This window comes from Balaenoptera borealis (assembly GCF_965194805.1).
Source record: "Balaenoptera borealis genome assembly, chromosome: 19".
NCBI lineage: Eukaryota > Metazoa > Chordata > Mammalia > Artiodactyla > Balaenopteridae > Balaenoptera > Balaenoptera borealis.
The window spans coordinates 19339325-19355055 of NC_138878.1; the positions used below are offsets into that span (position 1 = coordinate 19339325).

At 49.2% G+C, this 15731-nt stretch overlaps 1 protein-coding gene and 1 pseudogene across 2 annotated transcripts in view; one reads left to right on the forward strand and one right to left on the reverse strand.

The window, feature by feature from the left end:
- LOC309617191 (uncharacterized protein) overlaps positions 1 to 15731 on the forward strand; it is a 661226-nt gene that overhangs the window by 238809 nt on the left and 406686 nt on the right. The window lies entirely within an intron of this gene.
- Positions 7871 to 10131, reverse strand: LOC309616779 (tubby-related protein 3 pseudogene; annotated as a pseudogene). The gene has a single exon. The product of its transcript is annotated as a tubby-related protein 3 pseudogene (transcript).

Consider the following 15731-nt stretch of genomic DNA (forward strand, 5'->3'; position numbering starts at 1 on the left):
CCTTTTCTTTCCTCTTCTTTCTTGTTGTACAACTTTTCTCAAGTAAAGCCCGAGGCTTGAAGTGGGTTAAAGCAGAGCTTTCAAAGCCTCAGTGACTCAGGCTGGAGGAGGTTTTCAGAGACATCCCGGCAGAATCTGGTCTGGCTGACTGCCCAGGGCTTGGTCCTCTCTGAGCCCTGACCTGAGGACTGCGGGACCCTCACTGGGCTTGGGATCCATCCCCGCGCTTGGTGAGTCACTGTCTGAAGCAGGCCTATTAGCGAGAAGTGCCTCTGGTGCCGTGGCCCTGTCCGCCCACAGGGGCCCCCTCCTCAGACCGCCTCCGCATTAGCCTTGGCTGGCTCTCGGGTGGTGAGAGCAGCCGTACCTTGTGCTCTGACACTTGCCTCCTGCCGCAGGTCCCCGGATCACGGAACCCGAGCGCTGTCCTTCTTTTCCAGAGGCATGGGCTGTTCCCCTCTCTCCAGTGCATTTTTCCACTGCGGCCTCTTGTTCTCTATTTAGCTCTGAGCACAGTCTTCCGGCGTAGTGCAGACAGACTGCAACCCACCCCATCACATCTCTGTCCTCCTTTCCCGCAGGGCCCAACAGAGTGGCAAATCAGTGACTGAAAGGGCTGATGCATTATGAGTGTCGTAGATTGATCAGTCCCAAGGCTTCACTCCCTCCTTGTGATAGGATTATACACCCAAACCCCTTGCCCTAGGACTTTTTTTTTTTTTTGAATTCCTACTAATTTCTTTTTTTTTTTCACACACACACACTGTATTTTATTTTTACAAGAGATAAACTGACACCAAGCATTGTAAATGGATGACCAACACAAAAGCAACAATGATTGCATTTACCAAACACGAAACACACTCATACTATGTCATAATATTGACATTCAGTCCAGTAATCCTCCACTGTAACAGCTCCTTTACTTTGCAGTGAAAATTGGTTTGTATATTTTTTGCCTCTGAGTCCTTGTGGGATTTTTTTTTTTATTATAATTTTTGTGACTTTCTGTTTGCCCTAGGACTTTGTAGTGTCTTTCTACAGAGAAGGTGGAGTATTTATCTCTACTCCATTGGCTCTGGGTGTGGTAATGGGCTGTTAGCCAATAAAATGCTAGTAGATGCACAAAAGCAGAGTCGTACTTGTGTAATTTTGCCCAGACTTGCATTTCTGCCATTTGCTAGGAGAAGGGACTGCCCAGATGAGTTGCTGGTCCTGGAGAGAGATGTGGAGCAGACCCGAGCTCGCCCCACACCCCACAAAGCCAGAAGTAGAGCGTCCCCTGAAATCTACATACCTTAGAGTAATAAATATTTTTGTACCACTGGGGGTTGGGAGTTTTCTGTTATGCACAGCAGCTTTGCAGAAGACCATCTGACTGTCATAAAGGATCAACTTGATGCAGGGGTTGCATCATTTTCTAGTTCTATCAGATCCTATGTACGAACACAGTAGGAAAGCCCGAGTTTTCTGAATGGAGATGGAGGTAGGGAGGATGAACTCTGGTTCATCACTCACTGTGCTTGGTTGATACTCTGCTCCCGGTCTGGGTGTGGTGGAATCTACCGCTGTGTTATAGCCCAGGTTCGTGTGTGGAACCTCTCAATTTTTAATTTTTTTTTTAAAATTAATTAATTTATTTATTTTTGGCTGTGTTGGGTCTTCGTTTCTGTGTGAGGGCTTTCTCTAGTTGTGGCAAGTGGGGGCCACTCTTCATCACGGTGCGCGGGCCTCTCACTGTCGCGGCCTCTCTTGTTGCGGAGCACAGGCTCCAGACGCGCAGGCTCAGTAGTTGTGGCTCACGGGCCCAGTTGCTCCGCGGCATGTGGGATCCTCCCAGACCAGGGCTCGAACCCGTGTCCCCTGCATTGGCAGGCGGATTCTCAACCACTGCGCCACCAGGGAAGCCCTCAATTTTTAAGTATTGAATCAAATTCGTATACCACTCTGCAGGCAAAACAAAAACGCTTCTGACCAGCCCGTGGATTGCCAATTTACAGCCTCTGGTTCATCCACCCCAAAAGTACCCCTCCTCTGAACCCTTGGCATTGGCTAAAATTCTCATGGAAGGATCCAAGAATGCAGAACAGCCGTCAGCCTAATGGTATAGCCTGTTCTCTGGATGGTGTTCCTTTGGTGCTGCTGAAATAGTTTAGGTCTGCCGGGAGAAGAGCACTGGACCGAGAACCCTGAGTTGTGAGTTTGAGTCGGAATCCTTCTGCTAGCTTGACTTGCTGTGGGACATGGAGCGAGTCACTTTCTCTCTGTGGGCCTTAGTTTTCCTATCTGTGTAATGACTTTACCACTTAGAAGCTGGGAACGAATTACTTAACCTCTCAAGCGTTAGCATCCTCATCTGGGAGATGGGATCCCACTGCTCACCGGACCGAGCTGAACAAGGACCCAAGGACCGAATCCGGTGTTAACAGAGGCTACGAGCGCGCTGCGCGGCTCACACAGTCCACTGGCTGTTCGCTGTGGCTCTGCTGCCGCCGGTTATTAACAAGAACAATAATGAATGAAAAACATGGTCTGGGATCTCTGCTCCCAGTCTGGGTCCGGTGGAATCTACCGCTGTGTTATAGCCCAGATTTGTGTGTGGAATCTCTCTACTAGGAGCTGGGGCAAAAGTTAGCACCCAGAATTCTGGGCCAGTTACCTTAATTCGAGCGGAAATGCACTCTTCTTATTTCCTCTCTGTCTAGTCCGAGCTCCTGCTACCTCCTCTCATTCCCTGCCCAACCCCTTGATGCCCCTTGGTAGGCGTTCCCTTTACCGTCGGTTTCTTTGCTGACAGCCCGTTTGCATCCCGGTCCCGCACACTCGGCCCTGAGCACCTGCCTTCCACAGATTGGCTCTCCTTGACTGCCTCCCTGCAAGGTGCGCTGCAAGGGTTTTCGTGCTGAGATGCGAGACCCTTCCCATCTGCCAGCCCGCTGCTCATGTGAGTTTCTAAACCCTGCAGCACCCAGGTCTCTTTCCCCAGGCCAGGACCGATAGTAAACAAACGGATCAGAACACTGCCCCAGACACCAAGAGAGCCTAGGGGACGTGGTGAAGGTGGTGTAACATTTGATTCAAAGCCATGTCATGGATTAGCAGGTCCTCTCTGGAATCAGGGGACAGAAACTTGCTTCAGACTATCTTGAAAGAAAAAAATAATTGATTCATGTAACTTGGAAGTTCACGGGTTGAGCCCGGGCCTCTCAGACGTTGTCCCCTGTCTCTCCCCACCCCCACCCCAGTGCCTTCTTGGTGCTGCTGGACTGGTGTGCTCCCTGCCTTTAGAGGATGTGACTGGTAGTGGTAGAAACCCAAACGGGAACAGGGCTGCCCTTCACTTCCAAGGAAGGATTCTGATTGGCTTCCCTTGGACCAATCACTGTCGCTGGGGGATGAAGAAGCAAGTTTGGCCGAGCCTGGCTGTAAGCCCTTCACTGCAGCAAGTGTGTGTGAGGTGTACCGTCCCAAACATTTGCTCTAGAACCCCAAGCAAGGGGGTGGGGTGTGGCTCTCCAAAGGAGATGAGCTGGGCTGCCCACGAATACTTGGCCTGGCCTGTCCAGGATGTTGTGCAAAAGCCTCAAGTCACTTCTCTTGGTTCTTTGTAGATCTCCCATGACAACTCTGGGTGGGGGAAAGTGCCAGCAGCCTCTCTACTGTAGGAAGGTCTAGTGTACACTGTCAAGGGGAAAGGGGAACTGGTTGGATTCTCTGCACCAGTGACAGCTGGGATGCTGAAAGGATTACACGTGGGCTTGCATAAGAGCAGAATTGTCTGACATGCACGTATAGAAAGCAGAGGCTGGGTATTGTATAACATAGTGGGCCCACTTGCGTTTAGATGGCAGGGAAAGGGTCCCTGCTCCTACATGGGAGTTGGTCCGCCTGCAGCCCATCCTTGCGTCTGGTCTGGCTCCCCACCCCATCACCTCCCTGACTCCTCTAGTTTGGGCCTCCTCTGTGCCCATCTGGACCCAGTTCTTCTCTTTGCCCTCCCACTCCTGCCGGCTCCCTCCTTTCCACGTCCCATGGAGCTGCGGGTGCAGGTCTTACTGCGTTCCCTGCCTGCAAACCTCTGCCCGTTCTTATTACCCAACAGAATAAAGTCTCAGCACCTTTGTTATACACGATCCTTCCTAAGCTCACTTTTGTCCTCTGCTCCAGACTGAAAAAGCACAGGTGGGAGTCCAGTTGGCCTAGATTTGAGTCTTGTTGCTGCCTTCTAATACCCAAGTAATTTTGGACTTGACATTCACTCTCTCTGGGGCTCAGACTCCTGTAAAATGGAGTTGAAATCCTTCTCTTCCTCTCTTTCCTTCCCGCCTCTGCCTTCCACCAGCTCTCTCTCTCTTTTGTCCACTCTCTCTCCCCCACCTTTCTCTCTCTGTCCCTCCATCTCTCTCCCTTCTTCCCATTCCTGCTTTCTGTTACTTTCTCCCTCCCCTGCACACACACCTTGCAGTGAGCCGTGAGGACTGAGTGATGTCTCGTGCAGATAGAGCACCCAGAGCAGCACAGGTACAGAGCCTGTCCTCGGTGCCTGCCTGTTGCCTCGTGTTCTCCACTGCATGTACCCTTGTTGTATAATAAGGAATTTGTCCGGCCTTTATCCTGGGTTGCTGGCATAGAGCTGCTGAAACGAATTTCTCAAGTGGTGGGAGTACCTTTGTAATTAATGAGCCCCTTAAATTAAACCTAAGTTATGCTAATGAGATTAGTTGACTCAGTATGCAGATGGGTCCCCAGAAAGACCACCTGCATGATTAGAGGGTTGGAGCTTTGAACCAGCCTGCCCTCCGGGCTGTGGGGAGGGGCTGGAGACTGAGTTAGTAATCATCCCTCTGTAACGAAACCCCAATAAAAATGCTGGACACTGAAGCTCGGTGGAGCTTCCCGGTTGCTGAGCCCATCCATGTGCCTGGAGGGGGACAATCCTGACTCCCACAGGGAGAGGACGTGGGGGCTCAGCGTCTGGGTCCTTCCCATCCCAGACCTGTCTGGTGTGTTTCATTATTAGGCTGGTCCTGATCTGTATCTTTTATAATAAAACTCTAATAATGAGTAGAGCACTTTCCTGAGTTCTGTGAGCTGTTGTAGTGAATTATCAAAGGGGGACATAGGAACCTCCCCCCCAATTTGAAACCAGTTGGGCAGAAGCATGGGTGGCCTGGGACCCCACTTGTAGTTGGTGTCTGAAGTGAGAGCAAGTCTTGTCAGGAGGCCTGCTTAACTTGTGGGGTCTGCACTACCTGGGTGGGTTGTGCCAGCATCCAATCGCAGTTCACTGGTTGACGTTGAAACAGAGCAACCTTCTACCGGGCTGTACATCTCTGTGGGCTCTTCTCCTGTGACGTCTCTTTCTATCTGGATTGTTCTTCTGTTTCTCACTGGATCAGAAACTCCTATTCACCCTGCAAAACTCACACGAGATGCCCAGCTCTCAGAGGCTTTCTCCCTCAACTTGTTGGAATGGAAAATCCCAAATACGTGCAATTAGAGAAAATAATACAACCAACTCACGCACTTATCGCCAGCTTCAACAGGCACCCGCTTCCTGCTCTCCTTGCTTCCTCTCTTCCATCCTTACCCCTCAACATTCCGAGGCCCTTCACGGTCTCTGCAGAGAGGTCCAAGGTGCCTGCTGAGGTCAAGGAACTGAAGACTTGTCCGAGGCCATCTTTCAGGGAGCACAGCAGACCTGGGATGTAGCTGCCTTGCATCAGTGACTTGTATGCAGAGGGAAATGAAACACACTTACATAAAAGCTGGATTGGCACGACAAGCAAATTTACAGAGAACTGCGTGTCATCTGAAATAATAAGACCAACCTTGTTTGGAAGGCAGCAGATGGGAAAGAGCACACGTGTTCTCAACCAGCATTTGGGTTTATCTGAGAGCCCCATGTTAATTCAGTTCACCAAATATTTTTCCGGGAGCAGTGGTGTGGGCTGGATGGTAGCTAGGACCCGGTCATGCGTGGGGGAGTGAGGGTGGGGTGGGGAGGAAGGTGGTGTTGGGACTTTCCGACATGTTCTCTCTTCTTTAAAGATTTTTACCCCACCCTTTCTCCTCTCCTCCCTCCCCAATTCCTCCCTTTCTAAACTTCCTGTGGAGCTCTGGCATTGTGCTGAAGGCTGGGCTTGTGGTGGTGGTGATGATGGTAAAGATCACAAGAATACATATAATAATGGGCACTTACATAGGGCTTATCATGTAGCAGGCACAGTTGCCAGGGTTTTACACGCATTCCTTCAGTGAATTCTTACACCAACCCATCAGCTGATGGTCAGTTATCATCTGTTTAACAGATGGTGAAACTGAAAAACAGAGAAGTTAAATCACTTGTCCAAAGTCACACAGCTCCTAGACATGCAGAAAGGAATAAGACAGACGGCTGCCAGCTTGTGTGGGCTCCCACAAGGATAGTTTTTGAGCATCAAATAGAATAATACAGTATTTATGAGTTCATGGTTGGTAGTAGTCCAGGAGAGATGGGGGTGGAGGGTGGCGGAGAGAAGAGAAGAGAGAAACACTTCACAGCAGAATGCCAGCAATCAACGTAGAAGGAATGAGAAAGTTACCAATTTGCGACCTCCAGTGCAAGGCCCCCAAGGGATGCTGAGACCGTTGGGTGAAAGGCATTGGGGAGCAGGAAATTAATATGATTCCAGAGAATCAGCCCCCAGATTAACTACAAATTACAGTGGGAAAGATGGGCCTTTATGGTGAAGATAGTAGTCACCACCTTAACTGATGATCAAACCTAGTGTCTCTAAGAGAGGGAAGTCCTGACGTTACGGGCCTCCTGATGTGATACAGTGAGAAGTCGATGACATCATCTACATAATATTCTTGCCAAAAATGTTTACTCTGAATCGAATCATGAGGAAGCAAGTAGAAAAATGCACAATGTGGGGCTTTCTACAAGGCTACTGGCCTGGACCTTTCAGACAAAAAAAGAAAGCCATTGCCTGTGAGAAACAAACAAAGAGGCTATAGTTGTGTGTGTATGTGTGTGTGTATGTACGTATGTGTGTGGTTGCGAGTATTTGTGTATATATGCATGTGTGTGGATGTGTACACATGTATGTGTGAGGGTGTGTTTATGTGTGGCTGTGTATATGTGTACATGTATGTGTGTATACATGTGTATACAGGTATGTATAGATGTATGTGTGTGGGTGTCTATATATATACATCCGTGTGTGTATGTGGTGTGTATGGATGTGTTGTATGTCTCTCTGTGCCTTTTTTTTTCATAGTTAAAATATTTAATTGATTCTGAAGCTAAGAGAAAACATCTATACATTATAAAGTGTTAAGTCAAATGATTCTCAGCCACTTAGATAAAATCTCATGGGAATCAAGTGATGAGATTAATTCCAACTGATGGAAAGTTGAGACTTTGGGATCAAAGCAACAACTGAGTCGGGTTAACTCCTTCTTACTTCTTTGACTCCACAACTTCGCATGCCCACTACGCGCCAGGTCTGTGTTCACGTGGAAACAGCAGTGAATGGGACTTTACGAGCTGGTAGAGAAGGATGGTGCTGAAGAAGCAGTCTGGGGCAGTAGAGGAAGCGCGGGGAACCGAGGGGAGGATCAAGCACATCTAGTGTCGGGAGAGACCCCTCTGCTGACCCTGGTGGACGGGCAGAGGCAAGGAGGGGAAGGGCAGGCTCTCAGGTGGGACACAGGCGCGAGAGGAGCAGCTAGAATGACGGGAGCGCACACGGAGCATGCCAGCCGGGGAGCCGGGAGGGAAAGGTGCAGTGTCCAGGCTTGATTCTGGGCTCAAGGGGCAGCCTGAGAGGATGTGGAGCAGGAGAAGGGCAGCATCTGCTGGAGCTGGCGGCTGTGCAGGATGAACCAGGTCGAGAGGGCGAAAAGCAGAGACCGGCTTCCAATTTACTGTACCTGCGAGCCAATGGGTATGGGGTAAGGAGGGCCTGCGTTAACACGGTGGCATTGGGAAGAGAGAAGAGGAGGTGAGTGAGGGCCGGCTGAAACAGTAAATCCAGCTAAACTTGGCAATTCATAAATAACTTGAGTATACAGAAACAAGCTTGGCGGGGGCACTGCAAGCCCAGGGCTGGGACGCCAGGAGGCTGAAGAAACGGGGGGCGGCACTCACGTAGCAGACGGCGGCCAGCTCCTGCCGCATGCAGGCCTTTTCTACCAAACCCTGGGCCTTGGCTGGGCTGACGCCATGGTCCTAAACTGTAAACTTGGTCCCCATCAGGTTGGACCTGAGTTTGCCAATATAACTTTCCCTTTCACGAGATAAATCTGTTGTATCAGTGGAGATAAGGTAGTAGGATGTTTTGCTCTTTTTCCGCTTTCTACCTTCCGATTTTCGTCCTTTTCCAAGTGCATTTGGTAGGTGGGGAAAAGCCCCCGATCCATTCCTTTTTTATCCCGAGTTATCTGACACTTCGCTGTGACACCTCGAGGGGCAGGACTGTATGCAAAGCCCTCTAAATTCTCTGTTTCTCCCAGCTGGTTATCAGTGTCCTGGGCTGCAGTTCCAGAAGCTCCTGTATCTGTGGTTGGCTTCTGGCTGGATGCAGAACTGGGTCTCTCTGCCTCTGAATACGACCAATGAGATCTTAGTTTTTTCCCTTGTCCTTCCTCCCCATCACTCTCCTCCTCATCAAAGTTCAAACTCCCTGAGATACCATGTTTCTGGAGAATCTCCTGAAGATCTGGCTTGGAAGCAGGGTCCCAAGTGCTATCTCCATCAGCACTTCCTTCAGTATCCTCCTCCCTGGCAGAAGATCCTACTGAGAGAACGTGAAGTCTGGTTTCCACGTCTTGAGCATCTGGCTTCAGGAGGGCAGCGGGACCGTCACTGCCATGCAGGATGACACCGCTGGGCGGGGCGTGAGGTTCCACCAGCGGAGCGTGCCCCTCGCTTCCCCTTGGCTTTGACCCACGTGGCCGGGCTTCCGGGTTCGGCTGCGCCACGAGTGGCTCCGGGCACTTCTTCCTCTGCTTCTTCTCCAGCAGCGCTGTCTGATTATCCAGTTTCAGCTGCCGGAGCTTCATGCTCTCATCCTCAAAGGCACTGTCCCCGCGGGGCCCTGGGCGGTGGCGCGACACCTCCATCCCGCTGCCCCGAGAGCAGCGACCTTGTCCACACCCGCGCTGGGGGCCAGCCTTGCCTGGCCTGGTCAGTGCCTTTTAAACTTCAGCATGCATGCAAACCACCTGGTGATCTTGTTAAAAGGCAGATTTTGATTCAGAAGGTGGGGGGGGGGTTGGGCCTGAGCCTCTGCATTTCTAACAGTACCTGAGGTGATGCGATGCTGTTGGTCTGATAACTGCAGTTTGAAGTAATGGGAGTCTAGATTAAACGAGGTCAGAGAGCATCCCCACCTAACACGACGCGTGAACCTTTGTTGGCTTTAGACTCAAAGAAAGAAACAAAGCTGTTTACAAAGGACACTCTAGCTTCCCCAAAGGAACAATTGGGGAAATTTGAATACGTGTTACATATTAGATAAAATTATAAACTGATTGTCAATTTTTCTTATATGATTGTATAGGAGAATGTCCTTATTCTTAGGAGATATAGGCTGAAATACTTTCAAATGGTTTACACACCACACACACTTGCACACACACTTGCACACACACACACATATAAAGAAAATGTGTAAAATAATCATTAGTGATCAAATGAAGGGAATTCATTGTCCTTTTCTTTAATTTTTCTGTAGGATTGAACATTTTCAAAAAAAAAGAGACTTGGGGAAAATGAGGCTGGAAATAAGAAATGACCCTGTGGGTTGCTGTGAGGTCGGAGCAGGTGTGTCTTGAGCTCAGATGGTGAACCTGGGGGCGGGTGGTCTCAGAATGCAGCTCCTGCCTCCCCACTTTATCTCACAAGCTAAGGGGGGCCCATGAAGGACTCCAGAAATTCCTGGTGCCGAGCCTTTTGGGGACCCCCTATTACGTAAATGGGTTTGCTTCTCAGCTCCCTGCAGGCTTAGGCGTCTGTCGCCTGGGGTCTAAGTCTGTTACTTCTTCACTTGTTTTCTTGCTTCCAGTGTTCCGTCGCTTTTGTCTCCTTGCTCATTTTCTTCATGTTTGTTGGTTTATTTTGTTTTAGTTTTTAATTAAAAAGACCTTTATTTTTAGAGCAGTTTTAGGTTCATAACAAACTTAGGAGGAAAGCACAGAGCTTCACCCTCACCCCCGTCCACAGCTGCCTCCATCATCAGTACCCCCACCTGTTACAACTGATGCACCTGCATCGGGACATCATCACCTTCAGTCCATAGTTTATATCAGGGTACATTCTTGGTGTTGTGCTTTTATTTTACTTTCAAAATCCTTTCAGTGGGATTTTGGAAGGGAGAAAAAGTAAATATTGGTGTAAAACTCACCTTCTTTCCCAGAAATCGCCTCCTTCTTTCCATGAAAGTTTTCTTCTCTGTCCCTGGCCCTGTTGTAGCCTCACTTGTGCAGGAAAGTCTTGCCTTTGCCGGGCATTTGGAGGCTCAGGGAGGCTGCAGGCAGTACCTGGGCTCCCTCTGGATCCCAGGAACGGGGCAAGGGCTGCCCGCAGTGCAGAGTGAGGGCACCCCCTCCCACATTCGGTGCTCACAATGCAGCCTCCTCCCTCCCGGCTTCGGCCCTGGTTCCCTTGTCCCACTGGTATGGATTGGACATTTGTGAGTTACGTTTCTGTGTTGAAATTAATTGGCATGTGCCCAGAGGGGAAAACAAAACACCAGTGAGGAGTGCAAGCTCCGTGGCTGGCTCCCACTTTGGCAGGGAAACACCAGTTTTTCTGTGGACGCTGCAAAGTCTTTCCTCCTTTGAAGTGGGCTTTCTGCTCCATGAAATATTTAATGAAGACGTGTTGCAGATAAGGCTTGAGACACCTCTGAATCTATCGGCTTCCCTTCTAAAGCGTGCTGCCCCCCGGTTCTGTAACAAAGAGCCAGATGTGCTGGGAGCACCGGCTGGTGCTTTGGAGGCCCCGGCGAGGCGGGTTCTCTCCTCTCGGTCAGGTCGGCGCTGACCTTTCCAGAACCCCCCGCCCAGCGCTGCGTTGACCCGGCTCCCGGGCATCACGTCATCTCTGCAGAAGCGGCCTCCAGCCTCGTGATCTCTAGGATGAAACATTCCTTCCTGCTGTCTGCCCTCGATTTGCCCCACTTTGGACTCGAGAGCCTTTGTTCTTTCACCCTTAGTGGGCAGAACAGAGACGTTCCCTGTCTTTGTGATCCTTCCGTTTACAGTTTTACCCAATCCCATGTAAGTGCTTCTCACCCAGCTGGTTCTGAAATACATAAAGCCTCCCCTCCCTTTTGTCCTGTAAGCCGCTTCATGTTGTTCCTTAACTACTTCCTCTTCAAAGGGGCGTGATTCCCTATCTCCTCAAGCCCCTTCCCCATCCAGCCTTGTAGCTCACATAAAGAACCCGCTTTCTCAAACAGAAATTCAGCCACCTCACTTCCTAGCCTACAACCAGTCCTTCACTGGTTCTACCATGATGGTTAGACTAAATTTTACCTTCACTCTTGCTAGGTGTTCAGGAAACACTGGTTCACTGTGTGAATCCATGTCACGTCCACTGCCTGCCTCTTGGGGCTTGAAGCCCATGACTCCCTGACTCAGACTGCACATTTGAAAATGCCAGTTTTTTTTTTTTTTTTAATATTTATTTATTTATTTATTTTTGGCTGCGTTGGGTCTTCGTTGCTGCGTGCAGTTTTTCTCTAGTTGCTGCGAGCAGGGGCTACTCTTCCTTGCGGTGCACAGGCTTCTCATTGCGGTGGCTTCTCTTGTTGCAGAGTGCGGGCTCTAGGCACACGGGCTCAGTAGTTGTGGCACGCGGGCTCAGTAGTTGTGGTTCACGGGCTCCAGAGCGCAGGCTCAGTAGTTGTGGCACACAGGCTTAGTTACTCCGAGGCATGTGGGATCTTCCCGGACCAGGGCTCGAACCCGTGTCCCCTGCATTGGCAGGCAGTTTCTTAACCACTGCGCCACCAGGGAAGTCCTGAAAATGCCGGTTTTATTCCCCACTTTCTCACACTGTTTCACCCCTCTGTTCACTCATCTGGTACGGACTGGGTGTCTGCTGTGTGCCAAGTACTTTTCTAGGTCAGTGCTATCCAATCGAAAGACAATGTGAGCCACATATGTAATTTAGATGTTCTGGTAGCTACATTAAAAGAGGTAAAAAGAAAAAGATGAAGTTAATTTTGATAATTTATTTTATTTAACCTCCTATGTCTAAAATATTATCAATTTTAACGTGTAATCAATACAAAAATATTAATAACGATGTTTTAATTCTTTTTATCATACTAAGTCTTTGAAATCTGGTGTATATGTTACACATACAGTGCATTTCAATTAGGACCGGTCACATTTCCAGTGTTCAGTGTGGCTTGTGGCCACCGTATTAGCGCGGCTCTGGGTGATAAGGTACAGCTGTGTACAGGGCATCAGAATCCCCACCTTCAGTGTGAAATAGATACCTAATAAGAACCTGCTGTCTAAAAAATAAAATAAATTAGAAAAACAAAGAATCCTCACCTTTATGGAGTTTACATTCAAGTTAAAGAGACAATAAACAAGAAAACAGCATGGACTGTAGTTTCAGGCGGGCGTGCTTTCTCTGTCACTCGTCCATCTCTTGCTAAGCCAGCAGCCCCTTGAGTGCTGCCTCTCTCTGAGGTAGTGGTTAAGACCATGGAACAAAGCAGCGGTCCCCAACTTTTTTGGCACCAGGGACCGGTTTCGTGGAAGACAGTTTTTCCACAGGTGCGGGGGGCGGGGGAGGGTTCAGGCTGTAATGCCAGCGATGGCGAGCGGCAGATGAAGCTTTGTGCGCTCGCCTGCCGCTCACCACCTGCTGTGTGGCCCAGTTCCTAACAGGCCGTGGACCTGTGCCGGTCTGAGGCCTGGGGTTTGGGGACCCCTGGGATAAAGGATTGAATCTCGTGTGCCCCTTGTTCTCTGTGATAGGCAGAATAATAACCCCCAGTGATGTCCGCATCCTAATCTCTGGGACCTGTGGATATGTCACCTTAAGTGACAAAAGAAGCTTTGCAGATGTGGTTAAGGTTAAGGAGCTTCGGATGGGGAAGGTGATCCTGAATTATCCAGGGGAGCCGATCTCATCACAGGAGTACTTCAAAGCAAAGTACTTCTGGCTGCAGAGAACCCGAGAGATGACATCATGAGAAGGATGCGGTCTGTGGTGCTAGCTTTTGTGATGGAGGAAGGTGGTCATGAGCCGAGGACTGCAGTGGCCTCTAGAAGCTGGCAAAGGCAAGGAAACAGGTTTCCCCTTAGAGCTGCCAGAAAGGAATGCAGCCTGCTGGCACCTTCATGTTAGCCTGTTGAGACCCATGTTGGATTTCTGACCTAGAGAATTGTGGAATTATAAATGTGTGATGTTTTAAGCCACTAAATTTGGGACAATTCGTTAGGGCAGTGACAGAAAACTAACACACTGGCTTTCGGATTAAGTGATGAATAATTCACTGTTCTGAGATTCGGAAATTAGTTATATTACCTCGTGGGAGCTTCCAGTGGATGAAAATGAGCTAACGGCTATAAAGCACTCAGTACAGTGTCTAGGCCATCGTAAACACGCCCTTCCTGTCAGCTAACACTACATGGATTGCTGCAGCTTCTCAGTGGGGCTGACCTGGAGCAGGGACTCTGTCTGTGCTGGTTGAATGAACACTGAGTGACTGGCCTTCTATCACTGTCTTCCAAGACACAGTTGTCGGCTTCTTAGAGATTGTCTGCTCCGTGATTTTGCAGAGTGTGGAACCCGAGGGGATTTGCATGGCACACAGTCGAACGTGTTTCATTTGAGTCGTTATGCATTTTAATATGTATTGGAAAAATACGGCTGGCACATCGAATCCGTTATTCACAGATAAAGGACAGCAAAGTGAACCCGTTTTTAAAAAAGTGTTGTGTGAACACTGGCTCCCATGGTGAGGGCAGTAGGTGAGTGGCTGAAAGCCTGATCTAGTCAGCTGTCTCATTCTAGAGATGGTGAGACGGAGGCTGAGGGAAGGGGGGTGGCGTGTGGGCTGCGTTGTGGCTGTGAAGCGGCCTCATCTCTCCACTCCCTGCTCCTGCTCATATCCTGCGCTGTTTTGAGTTGGGACCAGCCCTTTAAATTCCTTAGAAGCCAGTAGTCACTCTTCAGGCATGGAAAGGTTTTCAAGTGAATCTCCCTCATGTTATGGAATTAAGGGACATCCTTGGCTCAGTCTGACCCCCCCTTTACTTATCCCATCTCCAGCCAAGGACTAGGAAATGTACACACAGGACCTTCATATTAGTCCAAACTCTTTTTGGTTGTTCCAGGCTAAACTATGACTAGAGCCAGCTTGGGCAGAGGGATATTTATTGGCTCATGGGCAAGGTAAGGTTGAACAAGCAAACCACAGGAAGAATGAAGATGCAGCTGGGCTTTGGGCACTTCCCACGGCAGGGGCTCTGCCATCTCTCTGTTCCTCTTTCGCTTCCACTTTCCCCTGTGAATGTCTGCCCGCTGCTCCTGGCCTTCATGTCTCAGCCTCACTTCTGCCGCTGCCAGATATCAGAGAGGGTCTGGCTTTGTTTTCTGGTTCCAATGTGAAGAATCCCAGAGACAAAGTCTATGATTGGTTGGGCTTGGGCTGAACGTCCAATCCTTGACCAATCAGATTGATTGGGCTTGAGTTCAGTGTCCAACCCTGGACCAATCAGATTGGTTGAACTTAGGTTGAATGTCTAACCCAGGACCAATCAACTGTGTTCCGTGGAGATGTTGAGGGGGCAAGGCCAAGGAAGAACATGGCTGCTTTCTCTCAAGCCACAGGATGCTGTTCTGCAAAGGTGGTGGTGTGATGTAGTGGTCAGACCTAGCCAGAGGCAACCTCTGGTCCAGTTTATGGACCTGCAAAGCTTGCTTGCATAGCTCAAACCTCTGCTTCTGCACTTACTAGTCTTTTTACCTCAGGAATATTTCCAATTTCTCTAAGCCTCAGTTCCCACATCTATAAAAGTGGAAATTTTGATACTTACTTTGTAAGATGTTATGAGGATTGTGGGAAATAACAGGTGAAAATATCTAGTATACAGTAGGGGATCAAGAAATTTTTGCTTCCTTCTTTCCCAAGTGGCCAATTTTTCTTCTGGATTTTTGCTTAGGAAGCAGGTTTCTCAGCTCATGATTGAATCCCTTATTATTTCCTCCTGTTGATTGGAAAGAAGCAAAACTAGTTCCCTCCTATAATTTCTTCTTCTAATACTGGTTTTAAAACATACTGGGTTAATGATAATTGGAGAACACCTAGGACATCAAAAAAAAATATATGTAGGTCACATTAACAGTGACTGCTGGAGTTCCTGAAATAAACATGATGGGAACTGTCTAGGGAAATGGAAATGAACATTATGCAAAATGCTAAAACGAATGGGGAGGAGATGGGGAAAGGAGGAATCTGCATCTGCTGGGAAAGTGCCTCAGGAGGTCGGCATCTGACCATGGATCACAAGCTCATACATGGCCCAGAGTGGACTTCTACCTTCAAAAGGGTCTCAGGTCTGCTCTCCAGCAGGGTGTCTGGGTGATGGCCTTTGACACGTCACAGACTTCTGAGGACTGGCCCAGGGGGATGATAAGGACATAAAGAAAGCCATCTCTCCAGGAGATGAGGAGAGCCTCATCTCTGGGTCATATAGGCCCTCTACCTGCT